Below are 22,939 nucleotides of genomic sequence, written 5' to 3'. Positions count from 1 at the left end.
AAATTTGATAAAACAACTTCTGCATATACACTAAACAAATACGCAGGGCAGCTATTCGTAAGTTTTAGGCTGCGCACTTTTTTTAACTTTTTGGGACGAAGCTCCTTAAGGCCCTGTCACACTGAGGCAACACGACGGCAACAGCAACACAACACGTTGTCCAACAGTCGGGCAACTTGTTGCTCCCTCCCCGTGTTGTCCGACAAAGCTGTCACACCGCGGCAACAGCACGACAACATGGACGACAACTAAAATGTTGCCTCGGTATGACAGCTTTCGGCAACAAAAACAGCAGCAACTTGTGTTGGACAACGAGTGTTGCCCTGATCGCTGGCTGAGCGAATTTCGGGCCGGCAACACGACAACATAGATAGCTTCGATGGTAGAGCTAGTCCCCTATCAATAAAGTCTTACTCAAACAAAGGCTTGGAAAACGTTATTTAAAAATAATTAGGGCTGGCGTGCAGCTAAAACATTTTCGATTAATGTTTTTTGCTGCGCAGTTACGGAAAGCGATTTTCGAAATGGTCACAGCTGCGGTCGTGAACGTTCAGACTGGTTTTGAAATTAGATCTCCCGAGAGTCCAGCGCACATTACGGATAGTGAAATAAAATGGCATGCCTACTCACCCACTAATAAAGTATAATAAAAATAATCCAGAAAACCTAAGATTAAAAAGTCGAAGCATAAAACGACCACTCTGATCATGATTGTTGATGCTTGGAAACAGCCGCTACCAGACACCTGATTTGTTTTAAAAATACCCAGGACGTTTTGGGCGAATGAAGCGATCACGTAGCAGCGGTAGGCCAGTAGACAGCGTTGAAAAATATTTATTTCACCGATTGTTGTGAAGGCCGATGGTGTCGGTGTCGCAGTTTTGAAGCACTGTCAGTTCAGCTCAACACCACGCTACAAAAGACGCTTTGGGGTACTGCCGGTGCTAACGCAATTTTACAGTAGAAATAGAAATTGCATGAAAGAACCGGACAGAATCACTTCATACGGTGGCGTAAATCCCGAACATACATCAGCGATGTCCCTTTCCTCGGTTAGGGCTATCTGCTTTGTCAGCAAATGAAGAACATTTCGATAAAATAAAGAGCGAAAAATACTCCCTGTGTCAAGTTTTCTAATCACAGTCACTAGTTGATGTCGTACCGTGGTAATTCCCGGCCCTTCGAACGCACTAGCACTTTGTAGAGTCACATTTCCAGCGATTCCGCGCCGCACACGAACGAAGGTAAACAATCAAGATGGCGGAGTGTTCCCCGTGTTGTCCTCGCCGTCAGCGCGGTGTGACAGGGTTGTCGGACAACAAATCGGGCAACACGGTTGCCGGGCGGCAGCAGCATGTTGCCCGACTGTCGTTGTTGCCTCGATGTGACAGGGTCGCCGGCAACACGACTTCCCCGTGTTGCCGGATAGAGTTGTCCAACTGTTGCCTCAGTGTGACAGGGCCTTTAGGGGCTAGCCATGTCCGTATGTCCGTCCGCCGTCGGGTGCACGTGCTCCTGCTCGTGAGCTCACGCGCTCACGAGCACGTAAGCACGTGCTCCCGTGCTCCTGTAGGGCAAACAAAAAAACAACCGCATCTTCACGTGGTGAATGATGTTGATTGGGGCGAAGCTCTGGTGGTGCTTGTCTGCGCAGACGCTGAGCCGCAGCATGCCGAGCCTTTCGTTCGTTTTCATCCATGTCAGAAAGAGAATGTGTGGTATGGAACGAGGTTATATACGCATTTGACCGCAGCGTGACATGGATAAAACGAACGAAAGGCTCGGCATGCTGCGGCTCAGCGTCTACGCAGACAAGCACCACCAGAGCTTCGCCCCAATCAACATCATTCACCCCGTGCAGATGTGGTTGTTTTTTTGTTGTTGTTGTTTTTTTGCAGCGCTCGTGTTTTCTGGGGAAGGCATATTTTACGGTCGTTTTAGTTAGCGGTACCTGGCCAAGCACGCGCTCCACATTGGTACTCGGCGCTTTTTGTTGGTTTTTTCCATTTTGTTTAGAGCCACACGCTCTAGGCTTTTACGCAGCTACGAGACAAGTTACCGACCGCTGACATCCTCAGGACGGCACTAGAGTCACTTCATGAACGAACTAGGGACAGATATGTCCAATTGAGTTTTTTTATTAATTTATTGGCATTAACAGCTTTGCATGCGTTCGTTGGGGACTGTCTGTTCAATAGCACCTCACACAATGCTCAAAATTTCTTACTTTTTACAAACTAAAATTGCTTTACCGGGCATTTTCTACTGCTTTCATGCACGAAAAATAGGAACTTTTAGTATAGCGGACGCAAGCGCTTTGCGTATGCTAAAAGTAGACCACGTTTCTCCCTCCGCTAAGCCCTCCGCAACGAAAAGAAGTTGTTGCTGCGCCTGCGCGCCGATAGCCTTGACTGTAGAGTTCCGGGTGTCGTAGCGGGTTGCGGAGGGCCTTGCGGGACGGCGAAAATGGTCTACGAAAACTTCCTAATGGCGCCACTTTTTCTTTGCGTATACGCAAAAAATAGCGTGTACGCTATTCTCTCTGTGGAAAGTAACGCAAAATTAGCCGTAAAGCCAACAGCAACATTTTGATGTCGACTATAACAGAAAACCTGATATGATTATTTATAGCTCAACTTTGGCATAGCTGAGATCCACTGGCGGCGGGAGAGAACCTAAAGGTGGCCGGGGGGGGGGGGGGGGGAGAGGGGGGTGGAAGAGATCGATATTTGTGTAGTCTATCCCACCGCCCCGCGACTTGCCCGCTCTCCCGTTTTTTCCTGCCTAACCTTGCACACAAGGCAATGACTATTACATTTCTGTAAATATGACTATTAAAAGTAATGTTTGCAGAAAAATTACTGGACCAGCAGACAATTGCATGCCTTCTTCAAATCGACCTCGACTGCATAACATTCTTGTGCCACAGCTGGCAAGCGAAGATTAACTCTAGAAAACGCAAACAAGTGACCGTTTCATCAAAGCCTAACAAATCATCCGTTCAATATACGTTATTAACGCAGCAGCTCATATATCTAAAAATGTATAATAGTATCAAAATATCGATAACCTTATTGCTAGCCCATTGAGATTCTTAAGAGGGAGCCTCTATCTGGCCCTTTGTGTGGCAAAATTACCCGCGTATAGAACAAGAATGCTCCCTAAACTTGAATACGCAAGTATAATATATGGCATCTTCACCAAAACTATCTTAGTGTTAATTTCTTGTACCGTACGCATTACAAGTAATCAAATTACTTGTAATCGATTACTTTTTGGAGTAATTTTGTAATCAGTTGATTACTTTTATTAAGCAGTAATCACAAGAGTAATTTGATTACTTTTTGAAGCAATAAAATTACTTGTAACCGTTACAATTTGTCCACGAGACCCCCCCCCCCGGCACACGCCTTTTTTTATAAAATGACAAAAATAAAATTTGCTTTTTTTTTTTTCCAACGGAAAAAGAAAGATTTTTGCGGAGCTGTAGGAAACGAGGTCAATCTCTTTCTATGTACAATTTCTGTGGAATGCCCTTTTTTTTTTTTTTTTTTTCGAGTTGGTTGGGGGGGGGGGGGGGGGGGGGGGACTGGGAGTGCAAAGCCCCAGGGAGGCCACAGTGGGTGACAAAGGGGTCACTACCAGTTCGGCCGGCCCTCGCGGAAGGGCCAAGTGTGGATTAGGGCCGAGCGAGCCGGTACTGCCGAGCAGACTTGTACCGTACGCATTACAAGTAATCAAATTACTTGTAATCGATTACTTTTTGGAGTAATTTTGTAATCAGTTGATTACTTTTATTAGGCAGTAATCACAAGAGTAATCTGATTACTTTTTGAAGTAATAAAATTACTTGTAACGGTTACAATTTGTCCACGGGACCCCTCCCCCCCCCCCTCCCCCGGCACACGCCTTTTTTTTATAAAATGACAAAAAAAAATTTTTTTTTTCGAACGGGAAAAAGGAAGATTTTTGCGGAGCTGTAGGAAACGAGGTCAATCTCTTTCTATGTGCAGTTTCTGTGGAATGTCCGTTCTTTTTTTTTCGATCTGGGACTGGGAGTGGGAAGCCACAGTGTGTGACAAAGGCCATTCAGGGCGAAGTTTGAGGAAAAGCAATGTAGCTTTGTGAGTCCTTCGTTCAAACTAGCCCCCTCACGCACACACACACACAGAAATAAAAAAAAAAAAAATCCTGCTTAGGGTACCTACTCGCAGCCCGTAGGAGAACCAGAACCGAAGAATGCCTAAAGCGGATGCAAAATATAACAAAGGCAGTTGAAATATTTCCCCATTTTCCTACGTGGTCTTTGTGACAAGCAATGTTTCGAGTTGAGAAGTGGTCGGGGCGATCTCTTCCGCTAATGGATACTACACATGATCCGTTTCAAATCCTAAAGCTGCTGCTCTTTTGTATAACATGCGAGCTCATCCACATGTGAATAATAAAATGAGCGACGCAAACTTTGAGCGACAACCCTTGCTCAAGCTTAACAAGATCTAGAACCCCCTACGCTTCCCCCCCCCCCCCCCCCCCCCCCCCCCACACACACACTGGCGAACGCTCAAATCATTAAACGTCTTCAAACGAATTCTATGCTTGTGTCCGCATTGTGAAGGTGCAACGATCGCGAAGAGGGAGCCAGTTTTTCTTCTTCAATACTTGTGCAAATGTGAAATATAGCTTGGAAGTAGTTCATTGTTTTGAGCGCTAAAGATGTGTCTTCGCAGAATAAAGTAATCGGAAAAGTAACGATTACTTTTTTAAGTAATGTCCAATTACTTTTGCCGTCGAGTAATCAAGTAATCTAATCGAATACTTTTTAGCCAAGAGTAATAGTAATTGTAATCGATTACTTTTTTTTAGTAACGTGTACAAGACTGCTGCCGAGTGCGGGTGCTAGGCCGACGACTGCGAAAGGGCCGGGAGGGTTGTCGAGGCCGAAAGAGGGGGGAAGGCCAGGCACGGCGGCAAGGCTAAGGGAGGCGAAAGGGCCGAGAACGGGTGTGGGGATTAGAGCGATCAGCACACGCGTGGCTACTCCGGCGTCGCGGGAATTCGTTGAAAAGAAGACCGATAGATGGCGCGCCCTGTTTTCGCTCCTTTTTGTTTGGAGACCTGTTTGGTCTGACAAGTTTAGTCTGGAAACCTGGTATTTTTTTCTTTTCTTTTTTTAACGCACAGTTTATTAGCAAACCTTTCACAAGGAAAAATATGAGGGAAACCAACCCGTCCTGAGTTTCGAAACCCAGGACGGGTTGGTTTCCTTAATGTTTTTAATTGAAAATCCACTCGGCTACGTAGGCCAAAGTAGCAGACCTCTTATCCGCCAGGCCATGGACGCATGAGGGATTTTGCGACAACTTTTAGGAATATAAATAGAAAAAACGAGAACACACATCTCCTGTTTTTATTTTTTTTTTCCTTTCTTTCTATCACGAATTTTAGCAATCTCAAATATACTTGCCGCAGCTAAAGGACAGCAAGATGTTTACTTTCAGTCGTGATTAAAACCTGTTGAGTCCCGCTACGACACCGGAATCAAAATTTTGTAATCGGTGCGAGAACAGTAGCCGTGGTTCCAGCTGGCCCGATACGCGCCCAGGCATAACTACTCCATGGCCGATCGCACCGCTGAAGTACCGTATCGAAGGTGCAAAAACGGTCTGCTAAACCTGAGGGATCACGGATCGCAAAGCATGCTTGGAGGTAACTACACACTAGAGTCACAGCTTTATATAATGGCTGTAGAAGTCATCTGCGTCGCAGACGGAATCTGCGTGAGGAAGACCGATGATTCAGTCCAGCGAGAACACGCTTGAGAGCAGACGACAAAACACATCACTTCCGCAAATAAAAAAAACTAAAAAAAAACAGTGCGTTATCTTTTAGACGATTACTGCGCCCCAACTTCCAAGCAGCACACCATTGCTTGACCAAATAAGCCCGCAACTGGCAAACATTGTCTCCAATGTTGGCCTAATGTTGAGTTTCTCGAAACCGATACCCGATCCAACGTTGGACCATTAACTAATGTCAATGTAGGACCACGATTCAACCAATGTTTAGGCTAATATTGGACCATCATTTATGCCATCGTTGAACCGCCTTTTAACCAGAATTTATGCCCAACATTGGGCCGCAATTTCACCAACACCTAAGCCATCATTGGACCACTATTGATTGTGAATCCTATACAACCAAAATTGGCATCAAAGTTTAATCACGGGCTTATCCAATATTAGCTCCCAACCTTATGCCCTGGCTATTTAAATTTTGACATCCGATTTCAAGCGCGGGTTGTACTATTTTCGGCAGCCATTTAAGCGGACATGCACCTTTCTTTTCAGATGTATTTATAGTGACCAGTTGAACACTACATATATCTGAAAAGAAAGCTGCAGTAAACAAGCCATATTCACTGTGGAATTTTTTTTTATCGCATCCAGGTGAATATAGAAGCATGCAATTCAAAGTGTACCGTCAATACATTTTATTAAGTATTACAATTAAAGACAAATTAAAGCAAAAAGGAGTGCCAAGATTCACCCCTGCAAGCTGTGAACCGGGCAAGAACGTGATGGGATCCCACGCAGAGTTCTGGGCACACAGTTCTAAAAGAAACAGAAGCGAGGGCCTCAATTCAAATGCCAGTTCCCACTAGGCCACCTCATACCACTGTAATTTTAAATATTCGACTTCGGGCCACGACGCCGGACTTCGGGCCACGACGCCGTGATGAGGCTACGCCACTCACCGTTCGCACTTCTGCGGTTACTGCTCCTCGCTGCCCTGGGCCAGTCGCCGCTCGTCAGCTCTGCCCAGCTGTTCGTGCCGTTCGAGCAAGTCTGGCGTACAGGGGTGCGCCCCATCTTCGACGAACCATCGGTTGGTGACGGCCTTTCTGCAGTTTTTGTGGCAGCACCAGCGCTTTCGGCGACCATCCGGTTTCCTACCTGGCAACAAGGGACTGCTTCCGCCGTCCTGCTCACTTCGTGGGGTGGCCAAAAGCGCGCGCATTTCGACGCCACTTCGGGCCACGACGCCGCGATGAGGCTACGCCACTCACCGTTCGCACTTCTGCAGGTCAGTTATTTTGATGCGCATGGCTACCGTGACGATGATGTTTGTGTAATTGCGGTGTCGTGGCCCCCTTGTTCTTGTTCTTGTTTTTCGAGGCTTGTTCGCGCAGCTGCATTGTACCTCTGGCGCCTGTTATTACTTCATGGTGACATTGAGTCAAACCCAGGGCCCATGTCTAAGGCTCAGGAAGAGAAACTTGTCTATGTTTTCGATGCGGTTAAGCGGATGGAAGCTTCAAATATTTCTGTGCTTGAATCCGTAAATAAGGTCTTGCACATTCATATCACCCTGAAAAACGATTACGAATCGCTTTCAAAACGTGTCATGGAACTCGAATCTAGGGTAGAGTCTTCTATCTCTGCACAAATCCCCGCAAACAATGATGCGAAACTGTCGCAAATGCAGAGCCAGATCACCGAAATGCAGTCCAAAATTCAGTCGCCTGGTCATTCGGTAGCCACCACAAGCCATAACAATATTTCAGTTATCCGGGACAAGATCGATGATCTAGAAAATCAATCTCGAAGGTCAAATGTTTTATTTTATGGTATCGCTGACGGTGATCCAACGGAATCGTGGGAGGCCGTTCAAAAAATCGTAACTGATTTTTGTCAGAATCAGCTCGAGCTCACTGTGTCTTCTATCGCCCGTGCACATCGCTTGGGGCGCTTTTTACCCGATAAAACTCGGCCTATTATTGCCAAGTTCTTCAATGATAAAGAGGTGGAGGCAATAATAGGTCGTAGCAGTAAGCTGAAAAATACGTCGTTCGGCCTGTCACGTGACTTTTCTAAACCAGTTCGGGAAAAGCGGCGAAACTTACTGCAGTTTTCGAAATCAATAAAAAAGGAAAGTGACCGTGTGAGGCTCGTTTTTGACAGGCTTCACATCAATGATGATGTTTATGTATGGGACACCAATTCAAATAAAGCCGCACCCATTACTAATCACGCTGCGTTATCTGAATCCTCTTCCGCTACGGTTTGACTGCAGCCCGACCCTACCCCCCGTTCAACACTTAATCAATCGTTAACATCGCAACAAAGCAGTTCTGGTGGTGTTCATTTTTTATACACGAACATTAGAAGCGTTCAGTCAAAAAGCATTCCGTTGTCTTCCCTCGTTGATTCCTGTACACCAACAATCGTCGCATTAACTGAAACGTGGCTAAGCGATGTCATTCCTGATAGTAGTATTTTTCTCACGTGGGCAGATTACAATTTTTTTCGTTGTGACAGGAAACATAGAAGGGGAGGTGGCGTACTTCTGGCGATAAAAAATGATGTGCTTGCGGTACCTGTGCTAGTTAACTCTTTTTTGGAATGTGTATGGGCTTCCCTGAAGTGTGGTGGTCGTGTCATACTTATAGGTGTTTTTTACCGCCCACCAGAGGCAAATACTGACTTTTCTAGTGAATTTACCCGTGTCCTGACGCTACTGTGTTCTCGTTTTCCTAATTCTCTCTTAATAATTTTTGGCGATTTTAATTTTCCGAGCATTTGCTGGTCAACTCTATCCGTCAGGGATGGCCATAGTGAATCACATAATTTCGTCCACTCTTCTCTCGACTTTTCCCTGGTTCAGCTAATTACTCATCCCACACGGCGGTCGGCCACATCAGCTAATATTCTAGACCTAGTATTTACCAACAACCCTGATATATTTTCTGAAATTACTCATCTTGACGGGCTTTCTGACCACGACGTCCTTACTGGAAGCGTCCGGATTTTCCCTAACAAGCGCAAAACTACCAACAAGCAAATAAGGTGCTATAATAGAGGTGATTACGATAGCATTAATAATGAATTCCTGTCATTCTCAAATAAATTTTTGGAAGGGTATTTAACCCGGTCCGTGGAAGATAATTGGCTCATGTTTAGAAATGTACTTACCAATTTAATCAACAGGTTCATTCCTCTTATCACCATCAAAACTGTAAACACCGCTCCGTGGTATAACCAACAGCTTCGACGCCTCAATAACAGAAAGAAGAGACTTTACCGCCACGCCAATAAAACAGACCCCCTTTCAGTTTCCTGGTTACGCTATAAAACATGTGATAAGGAATATCAGTCACTGCTTACAACAACTAGACGTCATTTCTTCAAACATGATTTATCATCTATGCTACTAAATAACCCTCGGAAATTTTGGCGTGTCATTAATCCTGTTGAGCATCCTGATATCGTCCTTACCGCCAGTAATAATGACGTCATTCCCATGTCTCAGTGCGCACAGGTTTTTAACGACGCATTCATATCAGTATTCACATGTGAAGACATCTCGTCATGCCCGAAAGTTAACCTCATTCCTGATATCAGCATGCCAGAAATAATAATAACTGAAGCGGGTATATACTCCTTACTAAATAAACTCAAAATTTCTACTGCTTCTGATCATGTCGGCTTTAATAATAAGATACTAAAGAATATATCAGCTAGCATCTGTCCCATAATGTCAGCCCTTTTTTCACAAATGTTATCGTTAGGTTGCATCCCACATGACTGGCGAATCGCAAAAGTAATTCCCATCTTCAAGTCTGGTGAACGCTCATCGCCATTAAACTATCGTCCCATCTCGTTAACCAGTACCATTTGTAAACTTCTTGAACATATAATACACACACAAGTAATTAACTACCTGGAAGATCATAACATCATACATAAATATCAGCATGGTTTTCGCCGAGGATACTCATGTGACACGCAGCTCGCCGGCTTCATTCATGACATACATTCAGCTCTTGACGGTGGATCCCAGGTTGATGCTGTTTTCCTCGACTTTTCTAAAGCTTTTGACCGTGTCCCTCATCACCGGCTTCTAACCAAACTGTCCAGGCTTAAGATTCACCCTAACATTTTGGCATGGGTAAAAGATTTCCTTTCGTCTAGAAAGCAGTTCACGTCCGCTAACAATTGTAACTCTTCCTTCAAACCAGTAACCTCGGGAGTCCCACAGGGTAGCGTACTAGGTCCACTACTATTTCTAGTCTACATTAATGACTTGCCATCCTGTGTCTCATCCCGAATTAGAATTTTTGCTGACGATTGTGTAATTTACCGAATAATTTCCTCTGTCAATGACCAGAAAGCTTTGCAAACTGATCTAAATGCTATTAATGCATGGTGCTCTTCCTGGCTAATGACCCTAAATTGCTCTAAAACAAAGTTTATGTCTTTTACTAATCACGTACCCCGGATTCCTACCTCCTATGTGTTAAATAATAATACTGTTGACCTCGTCTCCACTTATAAATATCTTGGAATTCATTTGCAACCTGATCTGTCATGGCACTACCATATAAAGCTCACCCTGGCGGCTGCTAACCGCTCTTTCGGATTTCTCAAGCGTAACCTTAAACAGGCTCCTCTTAACATACGCAAACTTGCCTTTTCCACACTAATACGTCCAAAATTAGAATATGCATCAGCCATTTGGGATCCCGAACATGCTTACATCATAAACGACATTGAATCACTGCAAAATCGTGCCCCTCGCTTCATATTTTCAGATTATTCACGTCATTCCAGCGTCACAGCACTAAAACGCCGAGCAGAGCTACCCGAACTACTCCATCGTCGCAAACTTTCACGCCTATCTCTTTTCCATAAACTTTACCACCACGCGTCACTTCACGGTGATTTCTTCGAGCCACCTGCCGTTATTTTTCCACGCCGCGATCACCCCTACAAAGTTAAACGCATAACCTGTAAGTCATCTGCCTTTTCCCGGTCATTCATTCCACGTACCACAATCGATTGGAATAATCTACCATCGCACATTGCCTCAGAAAAAGACACCACGAAGTTTCAAGAACAAATTCAAAATACTGATGCCATCTAACTTTTGCTGTTTTACATTGTTGTTTCATCTTTTCCGGAACGTGCAGAGCAAATGTGTACTATTTTGTTTTTACCTTGACTCAGCTTTATTGCAGTGTGATGAGTAAGTGTATGTTGTTTGTTGTTTTTTTTATTCGTTTTTGAGTGTATCCTTTATTTTCTTTTTATTATTAAGTGTATTGATTGTTTTCTAGTATTCTCATATGTTGTTCAATGTGCACTAGTTCCTATTGGAACGATTTATGTACCCCCCCTATGTAATACCCTCTCACGAGGGCCTTTAGGGGTAATATGAATAAATAAATAAATAAATTCGTTTACCTTTCATTTTCAGTCACTGTCAGTTCTCTCTTACCCTTGTGAATTATGAATATCGAAATAAAATATAGCTTTATTATTCGTCACCATTTAGTCAACGGTTCGATTAATCGATTCAGTTGCTCTCTAACATAAAATCTCAAAAAGGCCTGCTGACTCTTTTAATGTTTACATTTCTATAATGAAAACTTTCGTTTCCAGCGAATATTTTTCGTTATTTTTTATACAATAAACTTGAATATTCTAGGAGATAGCAGCACTGCCTTATATAACAAATAGATGAGCAAGTAAGACACCTGGGCCGGCCTGCTGCAATCAGCGCCCCAGCCGACAATGGGTGAAAAAAAGCACTGCAAAGGGTGGGGTGCGCGCGTCTTGAGACGAGGTATGAGTCGCGCTCAGCTTTTGCGCTGGCTTTGACAGTGCTTTCCCTAGTCTCAGCTGAGACGCTGTTTCCAGCAACCCGGCATAGGCGTTAACTGTTGTTTTGTTCGCCCGACTTGTCCTAACTCAGAGCTCAACCGATCTAGTATTAAATATTGATAGTGATTAAAGAAATTAATCAAATAGTAGAAGGGTTAATCCATAAATTGTTTAGCCCTATTCTTGCAACATCATAGGGTTCCTCAACCCTTCATCTAGCCTTAAGACCTGCTAATTACAATCTCACCGTTTAAGTTAACACCTATATCTCTACGTTGATTTGGAAGAAAAGAACTTCTTTACATTTACGGCATTCGCGGCACAAAAATATGTAGTTACAAATGTACTAGTGTTTCCTTCATATTATTTACAAGTTATAAATCAAATCGCTGGCCTTTTTCAGCTCACCAGTGTCAAATGTGCTACGAAATTAACAGTTCAATAAATAGCCTGTTATACGAGAGGAACATTACAGCTAAACAGAACATAACGCTTGAATCAATCAAGCATTTCAAATAAATCACGTACGTAAAAAAAGCTTGACGAGTAAAGAAAATTACAGGCAAATACACTCAAATAGCGCGTTGATATAAATTAAACTCCACTTCCAGCCAACAAACCGAATCTGGGCAAATAAGGGTTAACCAACGCTTCTGTGGTATTCAGCTTCAGACATACATCTTGCGACACGAAGACACCCATATCTCAACAGGAAACATAAAATAAAAATGACTTCGAACATATAAAATAACCAATCAGCTTGTCTCTAACAGTCTATTTGAATAAAAAAAAAAAAAAAAGACACTTACAATTAGCGCTGTACAAGGCCTGTCGGGCCGATCTCTGTGGGTTACAGGCTGGACTCGTCGGAGATTCCTGTCACAGAGTTCGACGCAGTCCAAACTCATCGGATCATGACAAAGAGTACATTGTGTAGCAAGAACACATGTCCCCGATGGTCAAGAGGTCATCTCTCTGTTACTCACATGGAAGGAAGGGCGGTCCATCGCGTCTTCGGTCCGTCGAGGCTAGTAGTGACATGTATGCACACAACAAAGGAAGGTCACAGGTGTGTAGGGACTGCCAAGAGTATATCCATGGTTTTGTCACTGTTCCCTTTGAGTTCCGTGGGTATAAGAGGAGGAGTAACACTGCACCATTGAATCGGGTGCTCCTGTGCTCCCTTTGAGGGCAGTAGGTGTAGAAAGTGGAATAACTGTACACCATTCAATGGGGTGCACCCGTGTTCCCGTTCAGTGAAGGGGTGTATAAAGCAGTGTAACAGTACACCTTTGAATGGGGTGCATCTGTGTTCCCTTTGAGTTCCGTGGTGTAAGAGGACGTGCAACACTGCACCATTGAATCGGGTGCTCCGGTGCTCCCTTTGATGGCAGTAGGTGTAGAAAGTGGAATAACTGTACACCACTCAATGGGGTGCACCTGTGTTCTCGTTCAGTGAAGGGGAGTATAAAGCGGCGTAACAGTATACCTTTGAATGGGGTGCATCTGTGTTCCGTGGGTGTAAGAGGAGGTGTAACACTGCACCATTGAATCGGGTGCTCCGGTGCTCCCTTTGACGGCAGTAGGTGTAAAAAGGGGAATGATGGTGCACCACTGAGTGGGGTGCATCTGTACTCCCCACGATTAAAGAGGGTGCACAAAGTGGTGCAAAGGTGCACCCTTGAATAGGGTTCACCTGTGTTCCCTTCGAGATCAGTGGGTGTAGAAAGAGGTGTAAGAGTGCACCACTGAATGGGGTGCTCTTGTGTTCCCTTTGAGGGCAGTAGGTGTAAAAAGGGGAATAATGGTACACCACTGAGTGGGGTGCATCTGTGCTCCCCACGATTTAAGAAGGTGCACAAAGTGGTGTAAAGGTGCACCCTTGAATAGGGTGCATCTGTGCTCCCTTCGAGATCAGTGGGTGTAGAAAGAGGTGTCACAGTGCACCATTAAATGGGGTGCACCTGTGTTCCCTTCGAGGTGTAGAAAAAGGTGCACATGTGCACCACACCAACGGGTGTACAGATACTCCCATCTTTGGGGTGCACTTGTATTCCTCCAAAGGGTGTAGTATATGTGACAAGCACTTACACCCCCTATGGGTGTACCCCATTACACCCTTTTTTTAGAGTATTATTATTATTGTGTAAGAAAACTATTCTTTGCTTCAGAAACCAAAGACTTGCTACTTCGGGCGATGGGGAAGGAGAGGCTGGCACTACCACGTGTCATTTATGACACAGGAGAAGAACAGCCAGCAGAGGTAATTGAGTGCAATATGATGTCTATAAGAGCTGTAATGATGCATTCACCCTGGAAGCAGATCCGCAACCGCAAAGCAGATCTGCACGTTTCCAACCGCAATTAAGCGGCTGGAATTGTGCAGTTGAGGTGCGTTTTTGCCAACCGCTTCGTGACAGATTCCTTCCAACCACTTTCGTGAACTGCAAAGCGGCAACCAACTTTAACGTGATGCTGACGTAACGTCAATGACTTTCGAAGCGAAAACGCACCCTTTGCTGGTGAGGTATCCTATGCGCTGTAGTTCTAGCATTGCAGCAGGCTATTCAGCGAAGAAACATGTTGTTCAAGTCCATCATTTGAATCTGCTGCGAAGGTAATTGACTCCTGATCTTAACTGGCTTCTGGTTTGGGTAATTCGAGCTGTTTATTATTGGGGGTGCCAAAGCCTGTCACTGCGCTGCCTTGTTCGTCTTAGCCCGTAGAACATCAAAGCCCACCTCCAATCACCCAAAGTCGCGACTTCTGTACCTACCTCGGCATTCGCATAAACTGCTGAAAGCTTTTGATACCATGCATGACAACCTTGAAGGCTGATAGAGATGCCGTGAACATAATTGCGTAGCGCACACACTATCGCGGAATTAGCGGGACACCCAATATAGCTGTGCTAGCTTGGCCTGTGATGTTTCTACCACCGAAAGGAATAAAGTAAATCTACTCAAGAAATCAAGTGTACATACCAGACTATCCATAGGTAATCCATGTGGCGTTTATTTGAGCTTCAAGGAGCACTAAAGAGAGTTTTGTGATTGTCGTTTCTTGGTAATAACTGATTCTACGGGACCCCATGCATCCTAAATTCAAAAAATTAAAATCACGCACGATTGTAATTTTTGGAATTTTAGGATGCTTAGGGCTCGTAAAATCCTGTTTAGTGCCCTTTTAATATAAACAAACAGCAGCCTCGATCGACGTGTGAGTGACGAGAGGCGAGTCAGCCACCAACCAACCACGCCTCTAGCCGGATACATTTCCCGCACTATTCCGAAAATAAAAAGCGAACGAAGAGGCAGGTAAATTAGGCCCTCTTATCCCGAAAACAAGGTCAGCTATTCATGCAGGACGGGCCCACTTCGAAGAAAGGGTCGGGTGAATCTTCTTTTGAGTCAGCTAGGCACATCTAGCTGGGCTATGCACGTGGGTGCAGTCGAAGGAATTGAAGGCGTGGGTTTGCAGGTCCTTCTCTTTTTTTTTTTTTTGCTACCTGAACTTGCGATGCGTGTGTACCAAGTGCTCCAGCTTCTATAGCGTGCAAACAGCCCCCCCCCCCCCCTCCAAAAAAAAAAGATTTTTATATTTGGTTTTTGATTGTAAAACAAGGTTGCCAAACGCAAAACGCCAAAGATCACTCATGATCGCCCAGGAATCGCCAACAACCGCGTCTCTGTGTGTCTGAGCAGGGTTGCTCGCAAACCGCATTCATGACCTGGTTTGCAAACTCAGATCAACCGCCAGTGTGAACATAAGTGCTGTCCTAAAGGTCACTTTTGTTTCTCTCGGCATGTCTCCGGGCTGTTGAAATATTTCCTTCAGATGGTCGATAATACTTTTTTAAACACTGTTTTTAATTTTCTATCCACTTTCTGAAATTGCCTCCTTAGAGGTATATGGTATTTATGTGCAACGGATACAATAAATTCAGGTTGCTCTGAATATGTTATTACAGGGGCGGCCAGGCTGCGGCTCGAGAGCCGCATGTGGCTCTTTGTGCGTTAAAGTATGGCTCGTGGCTCCCTCCCTCCCTCCCTCCACTTCCCCGCCTCCCTCCTGGTCACACGTGCACTTCCCCAAAAAGAGAAATGGAACATATTTTCATACCTTTCGAGAATCCTTTCGGATTTTGACAATTTCGTACGGTTGTACGATTGACAGGAAAATCTCCCGAAAAACGCACTTGGCCCCTGTTTCTATCCGACTCCTGCTCTTTGTCTGGCCACATTGGCATAAAATCCAATCCAATCCTATCCTATCCAAGCACTTGATCGTTCTTTATCCAATCAGAACTAGTTGGCTTGAATTCTCTTTTCTTTGTTGTCACTAATGCCGTGCTACAGCGTCCCTCGGCGTGCGACGTTTCCTTGGCCTCTGCCAGTCATGGCTTTAAGCAAAGAGCGCGAACGCAAAAAGTATCTGCAAATATTTTTAAAGAGCAATACAGCCGAATTCGGTTGCATTGTGGAGTCACGGAAAAGCAAACTTGACGCATTCTGCGTCGTTTGTAGTTGCGACATAAGCGTTTCCTATGGTGGCAAGAGCGATGTTGTCGCCCACTCCCGATCGCAGAAGCACGTCAGCCAACTTCACGGCCAAGAAAAGCAGCAGCAGCTTGAACAATTCTTTCACAAACAAGACAGCGGCAGCGACGTTGTCCGTGCGGAGTGCTTGTTTACCGCATTTTTACTTTAACATAACCTCCCGCTGGCCGCCGCCGACCACGTAGGTCCCCTGCTCCGCAAGATGTTTCCCACTTCGGATATTGCGAAAAGGTATGCCTGCGCCAGGACGATTGTCGGCGAAATTGCTAATCATGCCCTAGAATGCATTGTGATCGCGCTTAAACAAAAAGTTCTCGCCGTCGCAACAGACGGCAGTAATGATAGCGAGTCCCAGCTGTACCCTATCGTAGTGACATACTATGTGCAAGATACGGGCTTTGTTGAGAGCTTGCTGCTTTGCTTAAGCACCCTGCAAGAACAAGCAACAGGGCGCAACATTGGAAACTTGATTACAGAAGCACTGGCATCCTTTGATATTCCTATTGCGAACTGCGTAGCGTTCTGCTCAGACAATGCCAACGTTACGCAAGGTAAGAAGAACGGTGTGGCTGCAGCGCTGACAGTACAAGAGAATCTCATCAAAATGGGATGTCCATGCCACCTTATTAACCTTGCAGCTGAAAAGGCAGCATCGTGCTTGCCTTCAAAGGTGGATGAACTGCTTGTTGACATTTTTTATTCCCTGGAAAAAAGTGCAAAGAGAAAAAAATTGTCTTCGAAAGTTCCAAGGAATGCGTGACACAGAATGCAGAAAAATCTTAAAGCACGTTCACACCCGGTGGCTTTCTCTTGGGAAATGTTTGACAAGACTGCTAGAGCAGTGGGTGCCCCTTTTGAATTTTTTTTTTTTTTAAGTGAGGTCAAGAAGGACGACACGAGACCCAGCTTTCTGGCAACCTACAGCATCCCAAAGGTGGCCTCAACTCAAGTAGGAAGTCCAGAAAATAAAGGTGGTGGCGGCAAGCCCAAGAGAAGAAACCCCGCTATGCAGGTTCTGCAACCACCAGCAAAGAAAGCCAAGGGTCCAGAAAAGGAGAAGACTGAGGGCATTACATAAGTTGTGAGGAAAGAATGTTGTGTTCTTAAGTTCGGAACTCGGTAGGGCATACTGCCTGTTCCTCCAAAACACAGTCAGTGTTTTTGAGAAGGTGAACTGCTGTCTGGGCAAGCAGAGGCACCCCAGGATCTTGTGTTGAGGTCTCACCTGTTTGGTCTGTTTGAAGACATCCTATCAAGATTTGTAAGCCCTGCTGTGTTGAAACAGCAGGGAACCTTGCTAGGTGTCAAGTACCAGAGCAGAGAAGCTCAGAAAAATGACGGAGACTTGGTCATTGGCCAAGAAACGGGCTGCAATTTCTAAGCTCAAGCCAAAGAAGCAGAAGAATTCTATGATGCTGTACGAGACTACTTCGTCACAGCACGTGACTACATCCGCCTCAAGTTTCCATTGGAAGACGCTACAATGACACATGCAGAAGCTGCTGGTTTAAGGGCTATTGATAACATGTCTTTTCGAAAGGTGCTGCTCTTTGTGGAGTGATTTCCAACCATGCTGCCGCAGCGGATGGAAGAGACGTATATTGGAGCTCTTGACGCTTTAGAAATAGAGTTTGTAAGCTACAGGTTTACAGCATTTCTAGAGATATACTGCAACAAGAACGAGCCGACACTCAGTGGACAGCTATCTCGAAGCTAAGAGGTCCAGACGAGCTCTTGATGTTCAGCCGCACTGCTGAAGTGATGCTCGGTATATTGTCCATACCTCACAGCAACGCAGAGTGCGAGCGGCAATTTAGCATTGTGAAAAGAACGAAGACGCAGTTCCGCTCATCCATGTCTGATAAGACGCTGGGGAACGTCTTCCTTGCAAAGTGTCACAGGAGTGGATTTTGCTACAGTCAAACATACTTTGAAGAATTTTTGAAGAAGGCAAAGTCAGCTGCAACAAAATGCTTGCAGAAGCGAGTTCTTGATGCTGGTGTAGTCATGTGTTAATCTGCATAGCCAGTAAGCTGGATACTGAGAATATATGATGTATTTTCTTGCTGCTAAGTGCAATATTTACGTCGCAGTACGCGATAAGTGCAATACAAATGTAATGATGTTGTCTTTATGTAAATTCATTGTCATTATTTCCTTAAAAAAAACGCTGACCCCCCCCCCCCTCCCCCCCGCCTTTGAAAATCTCCCTGATTTGGTTTATCCGAATTTTGCAGGTATGTATTTTAAATCGAAAGACAGGTTGCGGCTTGGTAGTCTTGACCTACTGCTACTTTACGTACAGTTGAACTGCTTTTAACTCCGATATATTGAAAGCAGTTTGAGTTTCGTATATTGCTCTCGACAAAAGTTTGACCCCCCCCCCCCCCCCCTGGCTCTTGGAAGTTTTGTGGCTTTGTTTGCGGCCCTTAGGCCGGGTTAGCCTGGCCAATCCTGTGTTGTTACAACACAAGCTTGATGCACAGTTTCAAACCAAAAAATGCACAGGGCAGCATTCATCAACTGCTGTGATCTTTTGAGGGTGATTGGCATGCGCCATGGAAAAAGTGTCCTCTTTCAAAACAGAAAAAAACAGCCCTCTAATTCCAGCTAGACTAATTTAGTGTTTCTTTAATATAAAAACAACCTAATGAAACGAATTGATTAACACTAAGGACCTCTGCCAGCCTACAATCCACCGTTGAGATAATTCAAACCCCAAACAGAGAGAAAATAAATGGTTGTTTTGGAGAGACTTCCAGCCTTAAAAGCTCTAATAAAGTTGGTAACAATCTGATATAGCTGAGTACAAGGAATTAAGTACCAGAGGTTTTCTTTAATCCCTCATTGCCTTCATTACTTCAGGATCACGCTTCCCAAAAACTGCTTTTTTGGAATCAGTTTTATTGTTTTTATTGTCGATGTTTTAGGATGAAGGCTCATGCTCAGGAACTGTTGCTGAGCTGCCACCGACTCCCCAAGTCTCATCCCACAAGCGTCGACATGACGAAGTGGATTTGGAGGGTAAGTGTATTTGCGTTTGCCTTACACTGTAAAAGATTTCCGTAATTTTACGAACACTTTTGTCATAATTTTGACGGACTTTGTGTCCGTTTCTTAGTTAACGGACACAAAACACGTTTTTTTGCCATATCGAACCAGCAACTTTTTCCGTAAAATGGGGAGACATTTTTTTTACAGTGATAGGTAGAATAAAATAGCATACAGTTGTGTGTCAAAGCGTACTATGGTAGAGGATAAAAGTGTTAAAAGCGCTTTTAATGTTTAATCCTGCTAAAAGCAATTCCTTATAGTGAAGAGGCCAAAGGCTACCAAGAATCCTGCAGTACCCTGCAAAAGGAACAAAGAAAAGGGGTGGGGGAAAACACTGAATAGAAATTAAGTAAAAGTCCATAATTCACAGTAAAGCATATAGGCACTGCTCTACCTCACTGGGAGTGAAGGTGACGAGTTGCATGCCTACAGAAGTTTTCGAGCTTGTGACGATTGTTAGGGGGTTTCTGCGTGAGTACACATAAAGGGATTGCCAGAACAGTGAAGACAACACCAAGACGGAATGCTGTTGCTCTACCGTAGGAAACTGTTGAAAGGCACCGGCACAATTCTTGCGAACAACTCCCTTCAGTGCTGTCTCGTGACCTTGCAGTTCCACAGCATTGTCTAGGACGCACAATAAGACGACCCACTAAAGGGCCGCACTTCAGGTCACATCTGGCCCACCAGCGAAGGGCCAGAATTCTAGCGAATGCCAGAACAGTGAGCGATCCGGAGCGAGCTTGGCTGCCGAAGAATAGTGTAAGCTGCCCGCCTTTGCTGAACACTTTCAATTGATCTCACAAGATCAACCTCATAGGAGTCTCATATGAAGCTGCAATACTTTAGGTGTGGCAGGACCAGGGCTGTGAAAAACACCTAAGTGTGCTATGGACGGTTCCACTGGACACGCAAAGTACAAAAACCCAGCGTTCCGCATGTTTTGGAGAAAACTGCCAAAATGCTGTGTGAAGAAGCATAAATGGTTATTTATAGTAGACCCTGTCGATGTTGTTCTGCAAACCTTCGTTGTTTCTAGGGTCATTTGATAAGCAGCACCAGCTTCACCTTGTCCGTAACAGCAGTGGAGTCGATTGCAGGAGCATTATCACAATTAATGAACACGTTGAGAACAGTTGTACTGAGCACACTGTCCCGTCGAAATGTCGAGCACTTGGGCCACTGGAAATAGTTCCATGGTATACATTGCACTCTGAGCGACTCAGCTTGAAGGCTTCTAGTAAGCACACATTTAATTAATTTTTGTGTTAATGAGCACCAGTGGCTCGCCGGGCCAGTCGTAAGTCGTAAGGGCGAGTCGTAAGACTGAGCTTTCACGGAAGCCGCGCACCAGGCACAGCATAGCAGCAGCTTGCCATGCTTGCTGAAGGTCACAGCTCGAGGTCATGGCGTCACCAAAAGGGTAGTCGGAACGGTATCACGACGAGCACACCTCTACAGTTCTTAGCACGATCCTTTTTGTAAACATCGTGCTCCAATGTATCATTTGACAATGTGACCACCATTAACCGAATCCTGAATCCACGTTTTCCATACCGCTAGAACTGTCTTAGGATGCGTCTCGGAGATTGAGTGAAGGAGTGCCCATTTTGAGAACCACACTGCGAGTTGAAACAACGAAAAAGGCTTGCGTCTTGCAGCGGCGCCTGTAATTAAGTCAGGCAGGGCTGAGATCAAGGCTGGGGATCCGCCGCCGGATAACTGGAGAAACAAACTAAACGACGTGAGGCTGGCAGACGCGGTTCGTGGGAGCCGACGACTTGATAATGTGGATGCTTGGGCAAGTTGCCGACGACGTTAGAGCAACCAGTGGGGGCTTGCTTGCAATGAGAGAATATTCCCGCCGACGAGCAAACCACATCTAGACAGCCTGAATGTGGCTGATCTTAGTCGCAGGAAATGGATACTGGAGCACGGTACACGGGACCGAACGTAAAGAGGCTATAAGGAACGTTGCTCAATGTTCGCCGTCATGTTGAAAGTTGAAAGAAGCCAAGCTCCAGTTTCGTACACAAAACCGCTCCAACCAGCTCCGACACATTAGTCACATGTAATACTGCCCAATTTTTACTACAAATATTTATTATATTCTTAAAATATCTTGTATTTGACACTTTGAATTTCAGTCGACTAAAACATGCACATTCACGTTGCATCGCCGTATCGCCATCGCCATCGTTCAAGAACGAATTGAGGTACGTAGTACGTACTACGCAGTACGGGGTATCAACTTTCGAGCTTTCAGAAACCGCAAACGTTCTCGGAGATACTCGCCCACATGTCGGCGTGCCCTTCGAACCAACTCTGCATTCGAGTCTAATTGGTAAGTGCTTGTTTTCCACCTTTTTCTTTTTGTAGCGTATGACGTGTGTTCTTGTGTGTGCAGGCAGCGTGCATCAAAAAAAGGAACGTGTGTGGCTCCTTGCGGACACGTGCTCCGCGCGTTGAATTGGTTGAATGACCCTCGAGTTTTCGCCAGGAAGTCCTGGAAGCAATCTGTCACACTGAGTGAACAGCAAGATTGGAGAAACGCGGCCAAAGGCAAAGGTCCCACCAGAGGCAGCGAGGGCCGAGCGGGGCACTTGGTGAGTGTATCAGGGATATGTATCACGTATAGATCGGTGGACAATAAATCAGAGTTCTATCGGGTGGCGGCTTGGTGGCACCTAGCTAGGGGGTGTGTTTCGCGGGATTCATCACTGATAAAGATATACTGCCTAGCGGGCTGGCACTCGTGTTTGCGCCTCACAGAACGAGGGACATTTCCGTCGACTGCGGGAGGTGGTGTTCAAGTTTAATTTCCGTCCTTGCAAGTCACTCGGAACAATGCGTAACGTGAGCCTTTTCCAGTGGGGGCTCTATTGATGGTGTTGCTTCTAAAGAGTGTAAATATTTCTTTTCGGATTGGGCGTGAACTTTTTATAGAACCCTCTAACAAGACCTCGTAAAATAAAATAAAAACACGCGCATTGAGTACTTACAAAAAAAAATGTTAAAAAAAGTAAAACAATAGATGATTTAAACGACTTTCTTAAAGAGACCCCAAACTAATTTTTCGACTGCTTTTTCCTCAAGTTTCTTTCGTGGCTTATAAGCCAAAAGAGAAATCACATCATATTTCCATGGAACTGGAACTTTTCCCAGCTGTCTGATGGTTGGCGAGGATAAAGCCCCTTTGATAAAAATTATTCTTCACATATTCACAAGTGCCAACAACTATAGCTGCATGCACGCGAGAAACGCGCGCTACGAGTGAGTGCTGTGCTGCCATTCACTTCCAAGTACTTCTCGTTTCAGGGCTAACTGCCATTTGCTTTCAAGTGCTGCACGGGTGCATTGACGCCGCTTGCAAAACTAACACAAACACATCAAGGTGTTTTAGGCGAGGTTAGCCTCCGTGTTCCTTGCGCCTGATACAATCGTTGATAAATGTCGAGCGACCCTGACAGCCCTCTCAGCCTTCTTGCCGACCTGGTCGCTACCCAAGAGTGGTCACTCTAATTTAGCTGTCATCGACGAAAATAAGAGCAACATCAGACTGTCGAATTTGACACTGTTGGTTGCTCCCACTGTGCTTTCTATGTACACCATCGAGCTTGTTATAACTATATATAGACGAGGAATGACTCTGAAAGTGGTTAA

The 22,939-nt window shown here is 45.0% G+C and overlaps 1 pseudogene; it reads left to right on the top strand.

The window, feature by feature from the left end:
- Positions 1-16,061: 16,061 nt before the first annotated feature.
- LOC115310009 lies at positions 16,062-17,300 on the top strand (annotated as a pseudogene).
- The last annotated feature ends 5,639 nt before the right edge of the window (positions 17,301-22,939 follow it).

The sequence above is a fragment of the Ixodes scapularis genome, unplaced genomic scaffold (genome assembly GCF_016920785.2).
Source record: "Ixodes scapularis isolate PalLabHiFi unplaced genomic scaffold, ASM1692078v2 PGA_scaffold8__174_contigs__length_109621045, whole genome shotgun sequence".
In the NCBI taxonomy this organism is placed as follows: Eukaryota; Metazoa; Arthropoda; class Arachnida; order Ixodida; family Ixodidae; genus Ixodes; species Ixodes scapularis.
Note: the sequence above shows the minus strand (reverse complement) of the source record. Positions and strands in the feature narration are given on the sequence as shown.